Here is an 18,385-nt window from a genome sequence, read left to right on the forward strand (position 1 = left end):
CAATTATCACCTGAGCAATACTAAGGAAATCCTGAAAACATGATCTGTTGGTGTGCCTTGAGGACTGGAGTTGGGAAACCCTGATATAAGCAACACAAAATAATAAATAATAATTAACAAATTATCATGAAATATTTTAAAAAATACCACCTAAAACTCTTGTAAGACATCTGTGAAAAATGTTTGAAATACATCGTATTTTTTAACGAGGTCCAAATCAGTAGGAACAGATTCCGACAGAAGGATAAAAAAATGGACTAGTCACTACTGCAAATTATTGGCTTTGTGTTCTCATCCACGTAGCAGATGGCTAAAGGAACTGACTTCTCCTGCAGGCACTATTCTGGTCCATAATATAAAAAAATTCCCAAGCAGCAATTTGTGCACCCAGGGTAAAAGTGATCACCACCACTAAGATTGCACCCTTTATACCTCCACAGTTGTACCACTTTGTGCCTCTGTGCCATAATAGTGTCAAACTTGTGCTCTCATATAGTGATAATTGCCCTTTTGTGCTCCCACCACACAGTACAAATGCCCGCTTTGTGTGCCACAGTATTATAATGCTTCCTTTGCAAATTAGATGTATTTTATTTTATTTTTATTCGCACAAACTAAGTGCAGGAGGGCTCATATAGGAAGACAATACTATATGGGGTATTGCTATTGTAGTATTGCATGGGGTGGGCATAAAGGGTGGCATTACTTTTGTATAAAATTAAAAAGGGGGACATAACTGTTGTATGGTGCACCAAAGAGACATTACTTTTGTTTAAGGGTAAAATGTGATCATTATTACTGTATGGTGGTACAAAGTGATAGCATCAGTAGCGTAGCTACCGGGGGGGGGCAGAGGGGGCAGTGGCCCTGGGCCCCGTGCTCTGAGGGGGCCCACCCGGAGCTACGCTACTGTAACTGTATCAGCGTGTGCAGCGCGCCGATACAGTTGCATTCTGCGGCAGTGCAGGGAGAATCGATCTCCCTGCTCTGCCAACCGGCCGCTATGGGGACCCTGAGCAGGCGGTGGGGGGCCCTGTGCCAGCAGTGGACCCCGCCCGTCATCGCAGGGTCAACTGTATCGGCATCTATCATTATAATATAGAGGCTGCCTGTGGGGGTGCATTATAATATAGAGGCTGCCTATGGGGGTGCATTATAATATAGAAGCTGTCTATGGGGGTGCATTATAATACAGAGGCTGCCTATGGGGTGCATTATAATATAGAGGCTGCCTATGGGGGTGCATTATAATATAGAGGCTGTCTATGGGGGAGCATTATAATACAAAAGCTGTCTATGGGGGTGCATTATAATTTAAATGCTGCCTACGGGGGTGCATTATAATATAGAGGCTGACTATGGGGGTTCATTATAATATAGAGGCTGCCTATAGGGGTGCATTATAATATAGAAGCTGTCTATGGGGGTGCATTATAATACAGAGGCTGCCTTTGGGGTGCATTATAATATAGAGGCTGACTATGGGGGTTCATTATAATATAGAGGCTGCCTATGGGGGTTCATTATAATATAGAGGCTGCCTATAGGGGTACATTATAATATAGAGGCTGCCTATAGGGGTACATTATAATATAGAGGCTGCCTATGGGGGTGCATTATAATACAGAGGCTGCCTATGGGGTGCATTATAATATAGAGGCTGCCTATGGGGGTGCATTATAATACAGAGGCTGCCTATGGGGTGCATTATAATATAGAGGCTGACTATGGGGGTTCATTATAATATAGAGGCTGCCTATAGGGGTGCATTATAATATAGAGGCTGCCTATGGGGGTGCATTATAATACAGAGGCTGCCTATGGGGTGCATTATAATATAGAGGTTGACTATGGGGGTTCATTATAATATAGAGGCTGCCTATGGGGGTGCATTATAATATAGAGGCTGCCTATGGGGGTGCATTATGCTATAGAGGCTGCCTAAGGGGGTGCATTATAATATAGAGGCTGCCTATGGGGGTGCATTATAATACAAAAGCTGCCTATGGGGGTGCATTATAATTTAGAGGCTGCCTATGGGGGTGCATTATAATGCAGAAGCTGCCTATAGGGTGCATTATAATACAGAGGCTGGCTAAGGGGGTGCATTATAATATAGAGGCTGCGTATGGGGGTGCATTATAATATAGAGGCTGCCTATGGGGGTGCATTATAATATAGAGGCTGCCTATGGGGAGTGCATTATAATATAGAGGCTGCCTATGGGGGTGCATTATAATGCGGAGGCTGCCTATGGGGTGCATTATAATACAGAGGCTGGCTAAGGGGGTGGATTATAATATAGAGGCTGACTATGGGGGTTCATTATAATATAGAGGCTGCCTATAGGGGTGCATTATAATATAGAGGCTGCCTATGGGGGTGCATTATAATATAGAGGCTGACTATGGGGGTGCATTATAATATAGAGGCTGACTATGGGGGTGCATTATAATATAGAGGCTGGCTAAGGGGGTGCATTATAATATAGAGGCTGCCTATAGGGGTGCATTATAATATAGAGGCTGCCTATGGGGGTGCATTATAATACAGAGGCTGCCTATGGGGTGCATTATAATATAGAGGCTGACTATGGGGGTTCATTATAATATAGAGGCTGCCTATGGGGGTGCATTATAATATAAAGGCTGCCTATGGGGGTGCATTATGCTATAGAGGCTGCCTAAGGGGGTGCATTATAATATGGAGACTGCCTATGGGGGTGCATTATAATACAAAAGCTGCCTATGGGGGTGCATTATAATTTAGAGGCTGCCTATGGGGGTGCATTATAATGCAGAAGCTGCCTATGGGGTGCATTATAATACAGAGGCTGGCTAAGGGGGTGCATTATAATATAGAGGCTGCCTATGGGGAGTGCATTATAATATAGAGGCTGCCTATGGGGGTGCATTATAATGCGTAGGCTGCCTATGGGGTGCATTATAATACAGAGGCTGGCTAAGGGGGTGCATTATAATATAGAGGCTGCCTATGGGGGTGCATTATAATATAGAGGCTGCCTATGGGGAGTGCATTATAATATAGAGGCTGCCTATGGGGGTACATTATAATGCGGAGGCTGCCTATGGGGTGCATTATAATACAGAGGCTGGCTAAGGGGGTGGATTATAATATAGAGGCTGTCTATGGGGGTGCATTATAATATAGTGGCTGCCTATGGGGAGTGCATTATAATATAGAGGCTGCCTATGGGGGTGCATTATACTATTTTGAGGACTATCTGGTGTATTATGCTATATCAGGGGTCCCCAACCTGTAGTTCAATGATCCACATGTGGCTCGCGGGCCCATGAATTGTGGCTCGCAACTGTCTGCAAGCTTGGTGCATTAGGTCCAGGTCTAGCAAACAGGTATGAAGAGTAAATCTCAAAATGGTGAATTTTGTGAGTAGCCCTTCACAGAAGAGCAGATCTGGATGCACATATACTGGTCTTAGGGGTTTAGAGATGTTTTTGGCATGGTACGCTGGAGGATGGTACTACCTGTTAGAGGAGGTGCTCAAAGCTGGATGTGACAGTGTGTTGAGAGTCCTTGATGGGAGAATACTGAATGGGGGTATTGTGGGGACCCCTGGATCTCAGTGTACTGCTTTGGAGTGATTTCTGTGGAAAAGCTTTGGTTATCATTATACCTGGAATGGGGGCTTTGGTTGACACTACTTTGAAGGAGATGGGAGCTGGATGTTTACTCGCGCCCCTCTCTCAGTGCTGAATGTGGCTCGTGACCCTCTGTCTAAGCTGAATGTGGCTCTCAAGGTCAGAAAGGTTGGAGACCAATGTGCTTTATGGAGGCTATTTAGGGGGCCATCATACAGTGTTGGAGCCATTAAATAGTTTGGGGATATTAAGGAGTCAGTATATATACAGTGAGGGGGCATTATACTGTGTATAGGGGAGCTGTATAGGCGGGAGACTTGGGACGTTATTAAATATAAAGTGGGCGCTTATTGTTATAGGGGAACTCAGGTGATTGTGACTGTCAAATGGGGCACACACAGGGCAATATTACATTCTAGGGGACAAAATGTGGGCACTGTTTTCTAGGGCACTTGCACCAGGCATTACTATATTCTGGAGAGTTGCTTTATAATATAGAGGTCACACAGAACCACACAATAGGTGCAGTAATAGGGACACATACGGCAGCAGCGGCACAGCATTGGGGTATCAGGTGCAGTAATAGGGACACATACGGCAGCAGCGGCACATCATTGGGGTATCAGGTGCAGTAATAGGGACACATACGGCAGCAGCGGCTCAGTATTGGGGTATCAGGTGCAGTAATAGGGACACATACGGCAGCAGCAGCTCAGCATTGGGGTATCAGCAGGATGAGCAGTTTGTGTAGGTTGAGAATGGTCCAATTGGTGACAGTGCTGAAAATATGAGAAGTGAAACGTGTCTTTGTTGTAATCTCTGCAGCCGAGTCCTGACTGGAGGAGCCGTCATGTCGGTCTGGGCCAGATGGAAAAGATGTGAAAAGTGAACGATTCCATCAGAAAGAACGTCAGCGGTAAAACACTATCTGTAACTCTGCTGTAATCTATTATATGTTCTGTAGGACAGGTATTATTTATCACTCACCATATGGCGGTAATATCAGTATTGGTCTTTTTATATATAGATTATTTTTGGCAACAGCGCGGTCATCTGCTGAGGTTCTCTGGTTAGAGGCCCACTCAGAAGTTTCGCTCCCCCTGAACCAAAGCCCTAGCTAGGCCTCTGGGTAACATTACTGCCTGGAGGCACCAAGGGGACAATATTACTGTGCGATAGAATTAAAGGGACACTATCAGATTGCAGAGGCAAAATAACTATTACTGAGGATGCAGTATTATTGGGATCAGGGCCAGATGGAGAAGAAAAAACAAGCAACTGTAATCATAGGACACGTCACCCATGAGTCACTGGATTTATCTGTACGATCATCACTTCTATGAGTGTCTGTGTAGAACGGGCATTACCTTTGAGATAAGTTACTTGTGTAGTAGTATTTTTGGTAGCTGTTTGACTTCATTATTCAGTGGTGTGTTACCTTGTCAATCGGATATGCTGTAGCTATGCATATACTGTTACTTACCATTTACAGGTTTTCCTTGAAATTCAGGCTCTGCCATGAAACAAGCCGCATTGCAAACAGTCAGGCAAATCGCAGCACCAAACACGATCACAAAAAGGTGTTTCTAAAGGGTAGAAAAATAACTCTAATGAGAACTGTTCACTCCCTACTGTGAATAGGTGTGTACTGTTGATTACAATAATATAAAATCTTCAGTCTCCATACCGGTGATCTTGGTCTACATGTGCACATTAGAAATATAGAAGCAATGTAATCTCATGGCTAATATTCTCCCATCTGACCTTTACTATCTCATTATCTCATCATCCATCTCTCTCTCATTTACCACCACACTTGTTTCCATCTCCATCACTATTTCCAACATTCCTCAAACTTCATTGTTTTAATGAATGTTTACATCTCTCCAACCATTTCCCTCATTTCTTCCGAACCTCCCCATCCTATGATACTTATTACCTCTGAATATCAGATTATCTTCCACAATTGACATCTTCAGACGCCTGCAGCCTGCAATATCCCTGCTGCCACCTGACTACCACCGGAGCTGCTCCAATCCCTTACCCTACTGTCCCCCCAATACCCTGTAGATTGTTAGCTTGGTAAGACAAAATTCAGCCTTCAGCATTTTGTAGCTTTTTGTGCAACATGTGTACTAAATAATGCTTTTAATGCCTTTTTATCAAAAACTCTGCAGCCAGATAAGTCCATAGAAAATAATTAAAAAGGCTTATCACAACATTTTCCTCTTTCATATTGTTGTGTTGATTTGGGAATTTGTTGCATTTTTTGCCATAGACTTCTCCATGGGACTTGAGAAACACCAGAATAATACATATATAAAATGCTACAAATTAAAAAAAAATCATAATTTAATCAAAGAACAAATCATGTCCAAAAAAGGCAAAATATGTTTTATTCTAGCATATATAAATAAATAGAGCAGATTTGAGAGACTTACCATCTTCTGTAGCGGTGCGTAAGCTCCTTGTACTTTATTATCTGACCTTTGTACTGGGGTATTTATACATATTTTGTAAACTTCGTTGGAATTCTGTAAAGTCACATCCTTTAATATGTGGTTGAAATCAAATATATACTTAAGCTGTTATATTTACTGTTCTGTTCTTGTGATCTGAGCACACCCTGTTTATGGCTATGCTAACCTGCAATAGTTCATTTGCAAACAGGTCCATAATACAAAGCAAAAAGCATTTTAAGGTCCATAGTAGAACTGCAACACCGCCCCTTTTTAATTCTTAAAAAACCCAACATCCCCATCCAATATATAAATGTAAAAAAATATTATTAATTATAATAATAATACCATGTTATCCAAAAGCTTTTTCTGAAAATGTTAGCGAAAGATTGGGAAAAATAAAGCAGATATTTTAAAAATAGTAAAAAGCATTATACATTATAGAAATACATCCCAAGCAAATCATACTGTATTAGGAGACCTGACACTGTGACTATAACGGGTGTTCACACGCTGCATTCTTGTTATGTTTTTTCCATTAAAAAAACAGCAGTTTTACAGTACCTGGAAAGTGAGGCTACGTTCCTACGATGAGGTTTTGGTTACGGTAGTTTCTGACGCTGTATTTTTGCTGCATCTAAAATGAAGCATCTTACAGTTCCAGCAAAGTGGATGGGATTTTGCCCTTTTTCTTGGAGGTAAGCAGTATTCTGTCGGGATTTCCACGTAGACTTGCATAAGGTGCAGAAATTACACAGGTAAAAGACGCACATGCGATTTAAATGCATGTCCGTGGCAGACACGCATCAAAAACACATGTAATCCGCACCTAAATCTATCAATAAACTTTTGTCAAAGCCAAATACCATGAAGCTTCAAAAACACAATAAAAACGCAAGTCAAAAAAATGAACACAAAAACACAATAAAAAACCCCGCAAGTAACCTATTTGAAACAATAGGTTTCAAACGCTCATCATGGGAATGTAAAATGATTCCGATTTCAGAAATCTCATGCACATGCTACTTATTTTTTTTATATGCAGACTTGAACCACCAAAATGTTTTTCATACTGGCAGCATATTAATTTTTTCAGCGTTTATCACTCATTCAAATGAAATGGATAAAGACACAAGTAAAAATGCTTCAAAAATGCACTAAATGCATAAAAAATACATTCAGTACATACTCATGTGTAAGCCGAGTTTTTCAGCACACTTTTTTGTGCTGAAATTGCTACCCTTGGCTTATACCAAAGTCATTGTGACAGAAGATGGCGGGGGAGGGGGAGCGACGGAGCAGCGGGTCACAGGAGGCTGTGGCTAAAGCCTGTGCCGCTGCTAAAGAGAAATGAATTTTCATTGCCGCAGCCGCCGGCTTCCAGCAGCTGTAAAAAAACCTCCTACTTACCTTCCCTGCGCACCCTCGCAGCATCTTCTGGCTTACAGCAGCTCCTGCGGCTGGCCGATCACATGTCCCCGCTGAGTGGAGAGAGGTGAATATTCTTTACCTTAATGAGTGGGGACACGTGATCGGCCAGCCGCAGTAGCTGCTGGAAGCCAGAAGAAAAGATGCTGCGAGAGCGCGTAGGGAAGGTAAGTAGGTTTTTTTTAATGTTTTTCTCATGGGGGGCCATGCATGCAAGGATAGGGATGAGGAACCATGCATACAAGGATAGGGATGAGGAACCATGCATACAAGGATAGGGATGAGGAGCCATGCATACCAGGACAAGGATGAGGAGCCATGCATACCAGGATGAGGATAAGGGGACAATGCATACCTGTCTTATACGCGAGTCAATACGTTTTCCCAGTTTTTCGTGGCAAAATTAGGTGCCTTGGCGTATACTGGGGTCGACTTATACACGAGTATATACCGTATTTAATTTATTATGCCACATTTTTCCTACCAACACTGTTTTTCCTACCAGCACTATTTTTTGCTGTAGATAAATCTGTTGCAAATTCTCAACATGGACACATAGCCTAGAGCAGGGATGGGCAATTAATTTTCCCAAGGGGCCATATGAAAGACCGTGACTGTTGTGGAAGGCCAAACCAATAGGCTGAAATTCATTGTACTCAATATTCATATCAATTTATTATAATTATATAATTGGTAATTATATTAATCTTAATTGTATCACTTAATATTAAGCAGAATTAAGTATGCTCACATTCCCCATATATGGTTAGAACCAGTAGAGCCAATTATGTATATCGCATGAGCCCCCCACAGCCCCTTATATACTGTAAGAGTCCCCACACAACTTCCCCATATACAGCATGAGTCCCACACAGCCTCCCCCATATGCGGTATGAGATCCACACAGCCTCCCCTAAATATAGCATTAGCTCAACGCAGTCTCCCTCATATACACCATGAGCCCCACACAGCCTCCCCATATACAGCATGAGCCCCACACAGCCTCCTCCATTCACAACATGAGCCCTACACAGCCCCCCTATATACAGCATGAGCCCCACACAGCCTCCCCATATACAGCATGAGCACCACACAGCCTTCCCATATATTGCAGAATAAGGTATGCTGACATCCCCTATATATCGTTTGAACTCGAGTACAACCCCTACTGTATATATATGATCCACCTCATAGCCCATTATATACTGTATGAACCCCCACACAGCCTCCCTATACACAGCATGAGCCCCAAACAGCCTCCACCATATGCAGCATGACACCCCCATAGCCTCCCTATGTGCTGCACAACACCCCCATAGCTTCCTCATACATAGTAATTTAGTTAGGAAGGCCGAAAAAAGACATTTGTCCATCCAGTTCAGCCTTTATTCCATCAGAATAAATCCCCAGATCTATGTCCTTCTAAAGAACCTAATACCTATAAGATACAATATTGTTACGCTCCAGGAACACATCCAGGCCTCTCTTGAACCCCTCGAGCGAGTTCGCCATCACCACCTCCTCAAGCAAGGATTCCAGATTCTCACTGCCCTAACAGTAAGGATTGCTCTTCTATCTTGGTAGAAAAACCTTATCTCCTCCAGACGCAGAGAATGGCCCCTTGTGACCATCACCTTCCTTGGTATAAACAGATCCTTGGAGATATATTTGTATTGTCCCCTTATATACTTATACATGGTTATTAGATCGTCCCTCAGTCATCTTTTTTCTAGACTAAATAATCCTAATTTTCGTAATCTCTCTGGGTATTGTAGTTCCTCTATCTCCATTATTAATTTTGTTGCCCTCCTTTGTACTCGCTCTAGTTCCATTATATCCTTCCTGAGCACCGGTGCCCAAAACTGTACACAGTACTCCATGTGTGGTCTAACCAGAGATTTGTACAGAGGCAGTATAATGCTCTCATCATGTGTATCCAGACCTCTTTTAATGCACCCCATGATCCTGTTTGCCTTGGCAGGCGCTGCCTGGCACTGGCTGCTCCAGGTAAGTTTATCATTAACTAGAATCCCCAAGTCCTTCTCCATGTCAGATTTACCCAGAGGTTTCCCATTCAGTGTGTAATGATGATATTGATTCCTTCCCATGTGTATAACCTCACACTTATCATTGTTAAACCACATCTGCCACCTTTCGGCCCAAGTTTACAACTTATCCAGATTCATCTGTAGCAGAATACTATTTTCTCTTGTATTGACTGCTTTACATAGTTTTGTATCATCTGCAAATATCAATATTTTACTGTGTAAAGTAGAAAAGAAATTGTTTCAGCTCCTTAAAACAAATTGTAATCATTTATTAATCCTTATTAAAAACAGGATAAGTGGTAAATTGCTCCCCCTAAAAATTTGCCAACACGGGGAAAGATCAGTGATCAGGATCAGTGACCTGTTAGAAGCCATTCTGATGAATAAACTAATCAGAGCACCACATGAAGACCCCCCACACACACACACACACACGCCACCCTGGAGCACGGGCATACCATTAACTGAAAACTGAAAATAAAGATTAAACAACAACCACTAGACAGATTTCATCACCCAAGGTATCACTGTAGTCAGTATAACGGCGCCAACCTGACACTGTATGTAGGTTACTCAGCACAATCCTGCTGACAGGTTCCCTGTAATTGTCTTGTTTTGTTTTTATATTTTAATGGTACATTAAATGTTAAGTTTTATATTATCTCTACTTTTGCTTACACTAATACATAGTGTATGTGGGATCCTCATCCTTTGATTTGATTTTTTTGATAAAAATTGAATTGGCTATTCTATATCATTATTTAAGCTGGGATCTCACAATCCAAAAGTTGACAACCGCCTTCTGTTAGAAAGTCGGGTGCTTTAGTGCTTCTTTTATTAGTTTTTTGCAGTCACATACAAATCTGGTAGTGATAGTGATAGAGAGGTGAAATGTACCATTTGACTAGAACATGTAATATATCTAAAACTATATCTAAAAAAACTATAACATGTTATGTATCCAAATAACTGTTGGATAATAGTAGGGAAAAAAAAATTGAAGATATTTGATATGATAAAAAAAATTGAACAAATACTTTTCACTCCTAAAAAGTGGCCCCCGATCCTCCTGAACAGAGCACAGGTTGGCATGGACAACACTCAATTCCATGTGCTCATGTAAAGGAGGAAACAGTTCGTTTGATGCAGTGAGTAACCGGAGACAGTGAAGGGGTTAACAAGTATTTACTAAACAATCAATAACAGTAATACTCCTTGCAGGGAGGTAAAGGCAATGGTAAAGAGAATATACAATTTAAAGGTTGAAGTTCTGACAGGGGTGTAAAGCCCCCGTTACACACAGCAAGATCGCTAAAGCGACAACGATTTTGTGACGCAACAGCGACATCGTTAGCGATCTCTCTAAGTGTGACACGCGGCAACGACCGGCGCCCTGCTGCGATGTCGCTGATCGTGCTCGAACGTCCAGGCTCCTTTTTTGATCGCTGGCGTCCCACTGACCAGCATGCATCGCTGTGTTTGACGCCCATTATCAACGACGAGCGACCTCGTTGGCGACTCCGAACTCAGCAACGTAGGTGTGATTAAACTTTGTCTTTGCAACGCCCCCAAAGCTCCAATTGGTTGCCGCAACAGCGACTTCATTATAAAAGACTCTGTAGCATCGCTCCCAGTCCATTGTTCCTGAGCGTTGTGGAGAGCAGTTCCCGAATTGTGGTGGGGCTTTGGACGGGAAACATGTACGGATCAAGCAACCACCTAACAGCGGATCGTATTATTACAACTACAAGGGGTATTTTAGCATAATCCTGATGGCCCTTGTAAATGCCAATTATGAGTTTATTAACATAGATGTTGGCATGAACGGGAGAGTTTCGGATGGTGGAGTTCTTGAGCACACAATTTTTGGTGACCGCTTGACTAACGGTGACCTGCACTTGCCTCCCAATAGTGACACTAGAGGAACCTAAATTTTGTTTTTGTGGGCGATGAAGCATTCCCCCTGCATGCGAATCTTCTCAAACCATACCCACAAAAAGTCTGGCGCAGGAAAGAAGAATTTTTAACTACAGATTGTCACGGGCACGACATGTTGCAGAAAATGCCTTTGGCATCATGGCCAACCGCTTCAGAGTGTTCCATACACCCATAAACCTGAAGCTAGAATCCATAGACTCTGTGGTGTTGGCATGTTGCATTCTTCATAATTTCCTTAGATGGTGCGATGCAATTGTGTACAGTCCGCCAGGATTTGTGGACTCAGCAGACCAAACCAACGGTGAAGTGGTGCTCGGCGACTGGCGGGAAAATGATCCCGCAATTGCTGGATTACAACCTGTAATCTACGGCAGAACAAGGGATGATGCCAAGGCCTGCAGAGACAAATGCTGTGCATATTTTATCGGACCTGGTGCTGTACCTTGGCAGCATCAGATCTAGTGCCCTACACATCACTGTTATAGATGTTTTTAAGCTCATTTGTTGTTATTCTGTAATTTTTTGTCATTTGTTGTTATTGTAGTCCATAAAATAAAAGCTATGTTTCACTTTTACAAAGCTTTATGGTTCTTTGACACATAAGGGCGTGATGGGAGCGATGCGGAAAAGGGGAGTGATGTCTATTGTTTAATATGCCAGGTGGTGTTTAACTTGGCAGCGTTAAAGTACACATATTTGTTATCGCAGCACCCGTAACGACCCGCCCAATTAAACTGTCTCATTAGTTAACCCGTTTTGAAATAACCTTCAAAAGTTTTTTAAAAAAAAGGTTAAAAAAAATATTTTGCATAGTCATCGTCATCCGCACCGTCGCAGCTACAGCCACAAAATTTGGCACAGTCACACGTCTGGACCGCGAGAGCGTCATAGGCTATGTTGTGAGGCGAAATTTTAACCCTGCGCGTTCCAAACAATTTTGCCCCTATCTACATAATCAGGAAAAAGTGTGTGTGCATCAAGCAACGCCCCTCATTATGATGTCATAATGGTTGACTATGGGATGGAGGATGTGTGATGGGTATATGGGCACTGGACTATGGGATGGAGGATATGTATGATGGGTATATGGGCACTCTACTATGGGATGGAGGATATGTATGATGGGTATATGGGCACTCTACTATGGGATGGAGGATATGTATGATGGATATATGGGTACGGGCCTATGGGATGGAGGATGGGTATATGGGCAAGGGACTATGTAAGGGAGGATGTATGATGGGTATATAGGCACTGGACTATGGGATGGCGGATATGTATGATGGGTATATGGGCACGGGACTATGGGATGGAGGATATGTATGATGGGTATATGGGCACGGGCCTATGGGATGGTGGATATGTATGATGGGTATATGGGCACTGGACTAAGGGATGGAGGATATGTATTATGGGTATATGGGCACGGGACTATGGGATGGAGTGTCATGATCTGAAGTGGATCTGACAGTCTTAAAAGCACAGAGTGAACTTTTTTCCTTTTGGCAAGTTGCCAAAGTGACTTGACTGTCCCCGGTGGTGGTTAGTGGTATCGCACTTTAGGTTTAATGTGCACGTAATTATGAATCAGGTGTGGGGCTCTATAAATGAGTCTCAGGGTGTGCAATCACTGCTGGTGATATTCATTCATTGATTGATTCTGAGTTTGTGAGAGCCTGGTGGAAGGATGGAGCTGAAGAGGAGTCCTGCGCAGTCAGCCAGAGGAGACGAGTGGCAGCTAATGGTGTCTGCAGGAATTGCTGGCATGGCATGGAGGAGTCGCAGTTTATGGTGTCGGCGGGAAGTGCGTGCATGGCTTGGTGGAGTGGTGACTATGGAGAGAGTTGCACGCGGCATGCTCGACTTGGTTGCCGAGAGCTGGACTCAAGCATGCTTAGATTCTTGGCAGAGGCTGACTCATCCTTGGGACTCTGTGACTGGACTGCTGCAACTGGTGGTGGACTCTGCTCCAAGGCTGCACTATGGTGAAGGATCCTGTTATGGTGATGGATCCGGGTGGAGGAGAAGACGCATGCAGGTGGTGGGGCTCTGTTGCTGGGAGCGTACGCATCAGAGCAAAGCTAAGTGGTGTTTTCCCTGTGTTGTCTTCTTTCCTTATGTGTTGTTAGTGCAGCGGTGGGATTAGTCTCCGCACCGACCTACAGTGAGGGTTTAGGGTCAGGGCGAGCAAGGGTTTAAGGTTCGCGTGCGGGGACAGGTGCGGAGCCTGTATAGGGAATGTGAGGAGTGCAGGTACACTGGCTCGGGGGAGTGCAGGAGGTCTCCACGTCCCCATTCCCTATTGCAGGGCCCCCGTTGATAATGTTACCCTGGTTCCCCCTTATTATTTAAATTCGCCACTGGAGACGCTGTATCCAGGGTCACGTGTGTTATGGGTTCGCCTTGCGGTAACATCTGCGTCCAGACACTCGTTGACCGCGACATGGAGGATAATTATAATTTGTTATAACTAACGACAGTTTGTTACTATGCCCGGGCAGCGGCGGGCTCTTCAGCTTGTTTCTATATTACAAATACAAAGGTAAACCTGTGGTGTTTTTAATTTCGTTAATTAAAAAAGGGATTATTTTTTTATTTTTTTTAGCGAATATATAAAGTGAAGCACGCGAATGGTTAATAAAGTGCTTGTTTATGGTTTGGAAAACCTCTAGGGATGCTGATTTCAGAATGGTGTCATTTTTCTTATTATTTCTTGTCATAATAATATTGACACCTCAAAGTTGATTCACATGTGATGTTGTATAATCCTTGGGGAGTAAAGGGGTTAAGACAGCACACCTCCACATCCCCAACATGGTGCTGAACACCTGGACGGCATGTTTTCACAGCTATGTGCACCACGCCGCTCCAACGACGCCCACTCGTGCGTCGTTACGTATACATGCCAGTGTTTGATGCATTAGCGTCATTGCTTTATGATTTGGACGCAGCTGCGTCCCCACCGGCGCCAGCGCAGCTTGATGACGTCACGGCACACAGGTTGGTGTCATTAATACGGCGACGCGCTCTTAGGACTAAAAACATGGCGTCCAGGCGTGCAACACCATGGGGGAATGTAGAGGTGCGCTACCTTATTAGCGAAATGGATGCACGTGACTATGCATGTGATCGACATACTGCCCATCCTATGCGCCACAAAAAAAAGGTGCTGCGCAAAATCAGAAGGGGCCTATCCCGCCAATTTGGGATTGAACGTACTACAACGCAAATCCGCAAAAAAATAGCGGACCTGCGTTACCGTTCGAGTGACAGGATTGCCAGCATCCGCCAGCATAACGAACGGCGTCGTGGGGAGTGTTTTTTAGACAATATGTTATGTAGGATTTTTTTTTTTCGTCTTTTGGTACACTCTTCGATTATAATCTCAGATTTTTGTATATTTTATTTTTTACATTCTGAAAATTTGGGTAAACAGACTGTGCACGGGCTGCCTGGGAACAGTCTCAGCGTGTAAATGCGCAACATGGTCTCAGCAGTTTTCTACATTTATATATCCAATGCAATGAAGGACCATTGATATTTCTGAAACAGAAAGTGAAAGCTGATCGCGCTAGACGTAATAATCCGTCCATGTGAATTAGGTGCCAGGTCACATGGACGGAATATTACGTCCTTTGTAGGAAAGGGGTTAAGATCATGTCACAGAAAATGGTAACAAAAAAAAATTGTCAGCTCGTCTTCCTAAAAAGAAGCCAACACCTGACTCAGTTGGACGGAAAACGGGAAAATTAAAGCTCTCAAAATGCATCAACAAGGCATGCATTTAAAAAAAAAAAATTATAGTGTGTCTAAACCTATAGATATAAAAAGGATATAAATCCTGTTGCGCTGTAATTGTGCCAATGCGAGGAATGAAGTTGAATAGAGTTGAATATTTAAAAACCTAGTACCAACGTATATCTTAAACAATTTTGTACTATCACTAGGACCACCCTCTCCAGCAGCTCCTCCATCTCCGCCACCACCACCGGCAGCTCAACCATCTACACCCCCCATCAACGCCAGCACCACCATCAGCATCACCATCTCCAGGTGGTACCTCGAATGCTGCAACTCCATCTCCAGTTGTTACCCCGCCTCCAAATTTGGCCTCTTCCATTTCCACTGCTGCTGGCTCGTCTTTCGGTAATTACAGTTAATAATTTTAGCTCGATACAAGTTTGAACTGATATTTTGGTCTTCAAAGGATGATGGCCTGTCGTGTAATGTTTATTTTTTTGTCCTTTAATAGCCGCTGTTGCCTCAGGATCGGGGTGGGCTATAAGCTCCTCTTCTGACGAAGCAAGGGAGCCCGAAAACCGTAAGTGTTAAACAAGAAACATGTTCCTGTTGTTAGATATTGCAACAGAATAAAGCCAAGTTAACTTCTACTCTTACGTCTACAGAACTCAACACCCTTTTACACGAACTTGTGGCCTCGCAGCGGCGGATGATTGCAGCCATTAATGCAGCTACGCAGCAACACAGAGTGATGCTGGAAAGGTTGGTGGATTACCTCCAACAGGGCCACAGGCTATAATTTCTCCTTTCCTGTTACAATTTGACAGTGTTGTCAATGTTTTTTGCCAAAAAAAGTTAAAAAAGTTTTATAAAAACTTTAGAGTTAAACTTTACACCCGCTGCAGTGTCTACTTTAAAAAAAAACAAAAAATTTCAAATAAAACCATACACAAACACCTTTACCCCTTTAACACCGCTGGTCAACATGAAAATACGGTACCCACATCACAGATTACATTATTTTGTAAACTTTGCCCCACCAAGGCACTTATCGACATGTGTGGCTATAACGTTGTGAAGTTTTGGAATGCACTCATTGATGGAAGTGTCTGCGGCTGTCATGTTGCGTTTGGAGAGCGCCCAATGTGGCAAAACTGTTGAAAATCCCACCAAGAAAGCCCATTTTAGTCACGTTCACCCCACAAAGGTAATTTGCTTGATGTGCGGTGAGTACTTTGAACCGCCATCATATGTCAGGAAGGGATTAAAATCTACATCGCACCAACACATTAAAAGAAATAATAAACTTTACAATAACATACACCCATTATATCTGGGCATGTATTCCAAGATTCCTGTCCCGATGGCGGTCCTCACCAGCCGTGAATCCATCCCATTACCCATGATTAGCAGCACACCCAAAAAAGTGTATGTTAAATTTATTAAAGTAGACAACAATGAAAAATCAAAAGAAATTTTTAATAACAGTAAGCAAAATGTTTAACATTAAATGTACACAATATTTATAGAAAGAAAATAATAAGTCAAGAAAACAACACAAGAATCACAACTGCTGGTAATATGGGTCAGAGTCATTAAACCGTTGCCTCGGTGGAGTGCAATAGAAATTTTGCGGGGGCCCAAGATTCTGATTTGGAGTACTGTCAATCCCCCTCCGCATTGCACTCTCCAGAGTTTCCTGAGTGTATGACAACGAGTAAAATGGTGTAGGCTGTCTGTCAACGAGGGCAGTCGTGTCACTTAGTTTCCCCGTTGCCGCTTTGCTTAAAGCATCAAGAATGATCCTTTCTGCGTGTACACGCTGACTTTCTTCAAGTGTAGTAATTTTATCATTGACATAATGGCTGGCGTTGCTATGGACCATAGAGATAAACTGCCACTTTAAAAGACAGAAACCCCCTTGGATAGAGCAGTGGGATATTCTGATCTTGTATAGACTGTAGGTAGTGCTAGTAACTGTAGAAAAAAGAGAGGAACACTTGCTGCAAATTAGGAACACACACCACCCATGTGATCAATAAAATATAAATAAATAAATAATTAAAATTTGCACTTTAATAATGACCCCTTTAGCTTCTAGTGAACTAAAATTACACACAAATGAATTGGATTGCTCCAAGTTAGGTAGTTAGGGCTTAGCAGTATATAAGCCCCTTTCAGGAGACATTGGGGACAAAAATACAGTAGCAGAATTGAAGGCAATGTTCAAGGATTTTTCTAAAAAGGCAGTTTTATTTATTATTATTAAGAGAAAACAACAATTAGGTGAGATAAGAACACGTACAAATAGCACACGTATTGCAGAGCTATTTAATGAAGTAAAACCATATCAATCACATCCAGAAGTTATACGCTTATCGTATAATATACGTAAAAGAATTAATTTAAAAGAAAAAGAAATCATTGAGAAAAAAAAGAGAAAATTTGTGAGAGATGCAGTACCTGATTATGAACCGGATAGTGTGAACAGGCGGATAGTTGGAAACACAAGCTCGCAGGTGAATCATTTTGAAACATTGGATGAGGTTGAGGGTAGTTTCAACTCATCCATATATTCAGAAAGCAGATTTTTGGTACATTACAATTCTGAACCCAAAAATGCGGTTTTTGATCATAATGCCAGCTATGAACCCAGCACCAGTAATGGTGTGACTGAGGGTATTATCAATGAGGAAATTTGTATTCCTCTCCCAATTACACCGGTTATAATTGAAAATAGATTCCAACCATTAGGGGATCTAGAAAACACTTCACCAATTAATTTAGATAGACATTCAAACTCAAACAGTAAATTCATAAGAGATGATGGTAATCCCCCCTCAATGAATGTGAATAGACATCCTCATAAAAGAACAAATCAGCCCCCCAATAAAATAAAAACAATAGCCAATCAAATGGACAAACACAGAAAAAACAAAGCAATTTTTCTACATTTTTTCAAATGGCCCAAAAAAAACACGCAGGAGGGGCTGTAGGGGTGGGCAATTCTCCAAAAAAAAGGAGAGAAACCAGGAGGAAGTAAACGTTAATGACCAAAAGATTTTTAATTTAAGTAAACATGAATTAGACCGTAACGAAATTCAACTACTTAATAAGGGACTTAAATATGCACCAACCGCTAAATTTGATA

The 18,385-nt window shown here is 42.5% G+C and overlaps 1 long non-coding RNA gene across 1 annotated transcript; it reads left to right on the top strand.

The window, feature by feature from the left end:
- The first annotated feature begins 6,405 nt into the window (after positions 1 to 6,405).
- Positions 6,406 to 16,864, top strand: LOC141098231 (uncharacterized). The gene is made up of 4 exons (XR_012234184.1): positions 6,406 to 6,777; positions 15,441 to 15,639; positions 15,746 to 15,814; positions 15,900 to 16,864. It is a non-coding gene; the product is annotated as an uncharacterized lncRNA (long non-coding RNA).
- Positions 16,865 to 18,385: the final 1,521 nt, after the last annotated feature.

This window comes from Dendrobates tinctorius, unplaced genomic scaffold (assembly GCF_039654945.1).
Source record: "Dendrobates tinctorius isolate UK_male_01 unplaced genomic scaffold, ASM3965494v1 ptg000089l, whole genome shotgun sequence".
NCBI classification, from domain to species: Eukaryota; Metazoa; Chordata; class Amphibia; order Anura; family Dendrobatidae; genus Dendrobates; species Dendrobates tinctorius.